The following is a 7,522-nucleotide window of genomic DNA, read 5'->3' as shown; positions in this document are numbered from 1 at the left end:
TATATGTATATATGTATGTATATGTATTATATATGTATATATATAAAAAAGATAGTGGTGATTAATTGAAATGTATCAAAAAATGTGAGACCTAAGCATAACGTAAATGGTATGGAATAAGGGGTGGATACTGTCCCGGTTTCGGCTGGGATAGGGTTAAATTTCTTCCTACTGCTGTGTTTTGGATTTAGTATGAGGAGAATGTTGATAACACACTGATGTTTTCAGTTGTTGCTAAGTGCCCTCCTAGTCCAAGGACAGCTCCCATGCCTACTGACTGAGCTAGGTACACAAGATGGGAGGGAACATAATCAGGACAGCCAGCCCAGCTGGCTAACGGGCTATTCTATACCATGTGACGTCATGCTCAGTATATGAACGGTAGGCGTGATCCAGGAAGGGCCGATTGCTACTTGGTTATCGGTCAGCGCGGGTGGTGAGCAATTGCATTGTGCATCACTCATTTTGTATATTCTATCATTATTTGTTATCATTATTTTCCCTTTTCTGTTCTATTAAACTGTCTTTATCTCAACCCACGAGTTTTTCTCACTCTTACCCTTCCGATTCTCTCCCCGTCCCACTGGGGGGGTGGGGGGAGTGAGTGAGCGGCTGCGTGGTATTTGGCTGCCTGCCAGGTTAAACCACGACAAAAGTATTTCCACTAGATCGTGTTGTCATCAGTAGAGTGATCATTAGACTGTCCTAGGTACTGTACAGACTCAGTTCCAAACTGTGGACCACAATTTGGACATCATGTTTTGAATGTGAATGATTCAGTGAAGAAGAAAGGGGCAACTATTGAAATTCTTTATTTCATGTCTGCATAAAATAAAGGGTACTCAAAGAGGCAGAGGCATCCCTCTTTAATGGTTGTGTGTACTCTGAAAACACAGCATTTTTTTTCCATGAGTGTATGCATATTTTGATTTTGCTTTTTCTATAGAGGAGTGTGTGGTTTGGTATCTGGACTTTTTGTTTTTACAGGAACATTATTTTGCATCTTGATTTTGCACAACAGAAAGCTGGGTTCTTGTTGCATTGCCAGGTTTTGTTGCCATCCTTTGTTTCCCATTTGGCTCCCATTGCCTGCAGCAGAATGCCACCTCTCCCTCTCAGACAGAAATAGATGAAACTAAACTTCACAAGCCAACTGTCTGACATTCCTGTCCCAGCAATTTATGCTGTGGAGTTGGCATCCAAACAACCAGGCAAGCAGTTCTTATTGACATCTGCTCTTGTCCCAGAGCAGAGTTTATCCCTTCAATTAGCACATCCTCAGTTGCTTTAGCACAGACATCACACCTGAAATACTACCTGCTCCAGGACTGCCTTCCTCTTGGACAGCAGGTCTCTGCTTCTCCCAAGCACACCTATTCCAAAAACGCTTTTGGGGTTCATCTCTTCCCCTCCCTGCCCAGATAAGTACTGCCTTCCCAGGTGCCTCTAACTGCTGAGGATTATGAGATCGAGGGGCTAGCACCATGCTGTGCCTGTATTACAAATCCATTGGGAACCACCTACATTAGGAAATTATTCTCTTTCTAGACTCCCCTTACAGTCAAGGCAGAGTGATAAGGCTCCTCCTGAAGACAGTCCCTAAATGCTTTCATAGAGGATCCTGTCTCCCTCCACTGACTACTGAGTACCTACAGGACATAGCCTCCTAAACTGAGTGTTTAAAGTTAGGCGATTTAAGTCATGTCCATAGGTTACACAAACAGAATGAACCTGAGATCATCTCAAATGACTTCTTGTTTCTTATGGGCCATAGATTTTCACGTGAATCCCTACACTGATCTTAATAACATGCTAAAATATATCTTCAAGGCAGGATAGCAAGAGATAGAGAGCTCTTCCCTTTCCTTGGCCATTTGTACAGATGGTTAATTTCTGTCTGTTTAAAATATGTGCCTATTTTTAACACATACAGGTTTTCATCTGTTTGTGTTGTCTTTTTTCTAATACAATAAAGACCCCTTAAGTACCTTTCTCCCTGTAAAGCTACTTATGCCATGCAATCAATTCATTTTTTTTACTTTTTTGATAGGCAAATTTAAATTTGTGTCTCTGACAATTAGGCTTTTATTTTCCTCAGAGTTCAAATAATTTTAGGCATGCTCTCCAGTTTTTTAGCTTCCATTTTAAAAGGTGGACCTGAGAACATATGAACATTAGACAGTATCCAGATTCTGACATGTCATTCTTGAGTTGTTGTAGTTTGACCCCGGCCAGCAGCTAAGCACCCACACAGCTGTTCTCTCACTCCCCCCAGCCCCTCCAGCAGGATGGGAGAGAGAATAGGAAGAGCAAAAGCGAGAAAACTTGTGGGTCAAGATAAAGACAGTTTAATAAGTGAAGGAAAGAGGGGAAAAAAAACAAGTGATGCAAAGGCAATCACTCACCACCTCCCACAAGCAGTCCCATGCCCAGCCAGTCTCCAAACAATGGCCACTTTGGAAGTCAAAAACCCCACCCCCTCCTTCTCCTGCTACACCAATTTTTATTGCTGAGCATGACATCATACAGTATGGAATATTCCCTTGGCCAATTCAAGTCAGCTGACCTGGCTGTGTCCCCTCCCAACTTCTTGCCCACCCCCAGCTTACTTGCCAGATGAGGCAGAGTGGGAAAAAGAGAAAGCCTTGACACTGTGCAAGTACTGTTCAGCAACAGCCAAAACACTGGTGTGTTATTGTATTGGGAGCCTTGTGGAAGACATTCTATTTGAGGAGTACGTGATTTTGAACAGGCCATGTCTGCTCCATAGGGCCGCGTACTTAGAGCTTGAGAAGCCCATATGTTATTAATATATAATCTGTAACTTATAACAACTTTGAGAAAGGTAAACTGTATGTGGATCAAGGGGTGGAACGTAGTAATCTTGACCGAGAGACCATTTTACATGGAGGAGTCAGTGATCAACATAACAGTTAACCTGAGTAGGCCCAGGTCTGTGCTGTGCTGTGCTGCACATACAGCTTGGCCTTCAGGACTGTGTTGCGCTGCACAAATTCCTTGGCCGCAGGATAAACTCAGCCACCTCAGTGTAACAGAGGAGCCTGCAGGCAGCTCCCACTTGGTGCTGGCAATTACGCCACCCGTGTGGCCTTGCCTTTATCTTAAAATGCAGCAAAAAGTTCTCATGCGAACATCATTTATGAATACCATTGCTTTCTTGTAAGAAAAATATATAATAGCTCGAATAACCAAAAAGGTGGAATGTCTCTCCATGGATGAGATCTGCATAGTGTGATCTGCACAGCATGCCATGGGAAAATCCATGCGGGGTACATCCAATGCTGCACGAACACAGGGTTCCCAGATTTGAAGGGACATAAGATTTATTCACTGTCTATATTCCTCTTTTTGTTCTATCTTATTAAAAGCCATTTGTTGTCAGGCCTTTCTTAGGGAGTTCCAGAAAGAACCCTGCACCGTCTCTCTCCATCTCTCTCTCACCCCCCCTCCCTGGTGCAGAACAGTTAACAACACTATTTTACCCACAAATCCAAAACACAGCACCATATGGGCTGCTTTGAAGAAAGTTAACTCCATCCCAAACAGACCAAGTACAGTTGTACCTAAAGGCAAAATGGTCTTCCTGTACATATTGGCTAATTCCTTTTTTTTCTGGTTCACAAAAATTCAAGATCTTGGTGAAAAATAGTCCTAAATAGCTTCAGTCACACACCTGATATCCTTTCAGAAAAACAAATTATCACAGGAAGAACACTGAACTTTCTGATGGCCATTGTTCTGCTATTTGTAGTTAGTGTCATCCTTGTTCTGAGGCTGAGAAGACCCAAAAGATTGTGTATAAAATCAGATAGGTTTCATAGCAAAGCATCATTTTTTGCAGAGTGAGGTTGTACGAAGTGGTTTTTATCTTCTTTGTCCATCTTTGATCTCATAACCAGAAACCAAGATCTTATTGTTCATCTTTATTTAGTAAGGAGAACCAAATACTACATAAATGTAAAAGATTGCAAGAAAACAAGATCTGACTCAATGCTGTTTCTGTTATTCCAATACACACAATTCAGTAAGTTTTTATCATGTTAATGACATATCACTAAAGAAATTTGCCATTATTCTTGTGTTTGCAACTAATAGGGAGCAGTGTTTTTCCACTTATTTTGCTGAAAAAAATAAGGTTATTGATAGTGTGGTTTAATGATACTGGTACTTTACTTTACAGCTAAAGATGCTGCTAATGTCTTAGCACTAATTTATGTAATTTACTTAACTGGTAGTTGTTTCTATTATGACTGCTTTACCCTTACTTCCTAGGTTATCTGCCAGTGTGAGAACACAAAACAGGACTAGCTATGAAAAAAAAAAAAAAGAGCTCATGGGGGTGACTGTAGCTGCAAAGAAATATTGAATAAAGGTCCTCTGAATTAGAAGAAGCCCGAGTGTAGTGTCCTCAGAGACAGAATTGTGGTGGGTTGACCCTGGCTGGACGCCAGGTGCCCACCAAGCCGCTCTATCACTCCCCCTCCTCAACTGGACAGGTGAGAGAAAATATGACGAAAGGCTCGTGGGACGAGATAAGGACAGGGAGATCACTCAGCAATTACCATCGCAGGCAAAACAGACTCGACTTGGGGAAATTAATTTAATTTATTACCAATCAAAAGTCAGAGTAGGATAATGAGAAATAAAACCAAATCTTGAAACACCTTCCCCCCACCCCTCCCTTCTTCCCAGGCTCAACTTCACTCCCGATTTCTCTACCTCCTCCCCCCGAGCGGCACAGGGGGACGGGGAATGGGGGTTGCGGTCAGTTCATCACACGTTGTCTCTGCTGCTCCTTCCTCCTCACACTCTTCCCCTGCTCCAGCGTGGGGTCCCTCCCACGGGAGACAGTCCTCCACGAACTTCTCCAACGTGGGTCCTTCCCACGGGCTGCAGTTCTTCGAGAACTGCTCCAGCGTGGGTCCTTTCCATGGGGTGCAGCCCTTCAGGAACAGATTGCTGCAGCGTGGGTCCCCCACGGGGCCACAAGTCCTGCCAGAAAACCTGCTCCAGCATGGGCTCCTCTCTCTCCATGGGTCCACGGGTCCTGCCAGGAGCCTGCTCCAGTGCAGGCTCTCCACGGGGTCACAGCCTCCTTCGGGCACATCCACCTGCTCTGGCGTGGGGTCCTCCATGGGCTGCAGGTGGATATCTGCTCCACCGTTAACCTCCATGGTCCGCAGGGGGACAACCTGCCTCACCATGGTCTTCACCACGGGCTGCAGGGGAATCTCTGCTCCGGCGCCTGGAGCACCTCCTCCCCCTCCTTCTTCATTGACCTCGGTGTCTGCATAGCTGTTTTTCTCACATATTCTCACTCCTCTCTTCCGGCTGCTGCTGCACAGCAGTTTTTTACCCCTTCTTAAATATGTTATCACAGAGGTGCTACCACCGTCACTGATTGGCTCAGCTTTGGCCAGCGGCAGGTCCATCTTGGAGCCGGCTGGCATTGGCTGTATCGGACATGGGAGCAGCTTCTGGCATCTTCTCACAGAAGCCACCCCTGTAACCCCCCGTCCAGGCTACCAAAACCTTGCCATGCAAACCCAATACAATAATTTAGAAAGAAGGCAGGCCATAGTATTTAAGGCAGAGGTAGATCAGGCAGTGTGTAATAGAGTTCACAGACTTTTTAAGGAGAAACCTGTCAGTAGAGCAGACAAGACAAATGTAGACTTAATTAGTGGGGATAGATGAAGGTGAGGAGGGAGGTTGTGAGCAGTTCATTGAAGAAACATGATACTTCATATAAGAGGGCAGAACAGTGAACAAAGGACAGATGCTTGTAATTTATTTGGGAAACAAAGTCTGTGTCACCTCTACCTTCGAGGCAAGCTGTGGGCAATAGGAAAAAAATCCAGTGTTGAACACCAAACAAACATGTTATAATAACCTAGCAGTATCAAATGTGCGAATCAATGTTTGGACAATTTAGGGGGAGGGGTCGTTGTCCCCATCACTGTTGTTGGTTTTAATGACTACAATATGGTGGGAAGTAGTAAAAAGCTGCTTTTATCACAAGTGCCATATGCTGAGAGAAGGAATGTTTTATAAGGGAATGTTAACAGTCTTAATCTGAGAACCCAACCATCAAGTGCCATCTGAGAAGAACAGAAAATTTAAAAGGATGTCAGAAGAAAACGAGGGCCAATAAACACCACTTCCCTCTTTTGGCAGTTTTATGAAAAAGATCTGCAAACAAACCAAGATTTCAGGTTACAAGTTGTCGTTTTTAACAAACTGACTGGTAATTGTTAGGTATTAGGGGAAAGTGTGTGACACATACTCAATTGGATAATTTATTTTTGTTGTCAAATAGAATAAACGTCCACAGCTTGCTCAGTCTGCTTCTCCATCTGACCTCCTCTTAGTCGGAAGTCTCTGCAAATGCCAAGGACAGACTGAGTCCAGAAATCAGCCCCTACTATTCAGTTCCTCCAAATCACAACTGTAGCATATCATTAGTGAAGGAAGACTGTTGCCCTGTTGCCAAGAATAAAACTATTCAATGCAGAAATTAAGGAATCTTCAGGGATGCCTAAATAGCTCTGTTCTTCACACTAGATTCATTTTAAAATATTGAAGTCAGTCTATAAGGACAATATGTGTAGCAAGAAATTTCTATAATTGTGAAAAAGTGCCTATCTGTAAATATGAGTTTTTTTCTTTTACTAAAAAAAATCAAAATAACCTATTTAACTCAGTATTGTCTTCCAGTACTGCTGCCTATTACCATAGTATGTGAATTTATTCTCAGGGAAAAATTGCTAATAATGGCAATTTTTTTTTTATTTGAATATCTGGCTCTTTTCCATTTCTGAGCAAAAACTTCGAGTAGAATTTTATGGTTTAGTTGCTGTTGTTTTTTTAATTGCATTATTTTCCTCCAGTTTTAAAGGCTGAGTTGATTTTGGGGGCAGTGAAGGAAGCAAATTGTTGCTTTTAGGAGATTGAAAGGATTGTCAGTTTTGTTGTGAAAAAACGCTTTTAAAAGAAAATAGTTGTATTTTCTAAAGACAGGTAGATGTTTCAGTTAATCTCTTCTGGAAATTTGATGGATATTATTTTATCTGGTGCAGCAATAAAATTAATATTTAAAGGAATATTCAACTGATACTCCATAGAGTGACCAAATGCTGATTTCTGGCCTAGCAAATATTTGTAACTCTGAACTCTATCAGATATGAGGGAGTAGAAGAGGCAACACAATTTTCTTACTCATAGTTGTGTTAAAAATACTTCCTTCTGCCACTGAAGTTAATTCCGTTGGCAAAAGTATTCACCCATTCATAGCTGAAATAAGGTGTTATGAGTCAGTCTGTTGGATAGACTCTCACTTTCCTGTTGGATGTCATCCTCAGAGATAAACTGCTGCTTTCATCCACTTTGCAAAATCATAAATACACAGTCTGAATTTCTAAATGTATGCCTAATACATTTTTAAATCTCATAAATGTTTTCGAAGTGCATATATTAACTTTGAAATCATTACAAACTGGTC

Source organism: Calonectris borealis, chromosome W (assembly GCF_964195595.1).
Source record: "Calonectris borealis chromosome W, bCalBor7.hap1.2, whole genome shotgun sequence".
In the NCBI taxonomy this organism is placed as follows: Eukaryota; Metazoa; Chordata; class Aves; order Procellariiformes; family Procellariidae; genus Calonectris; species Calonectris borealis.
This window is presented reverse-complemented; position numbering follows the sequence as displayed.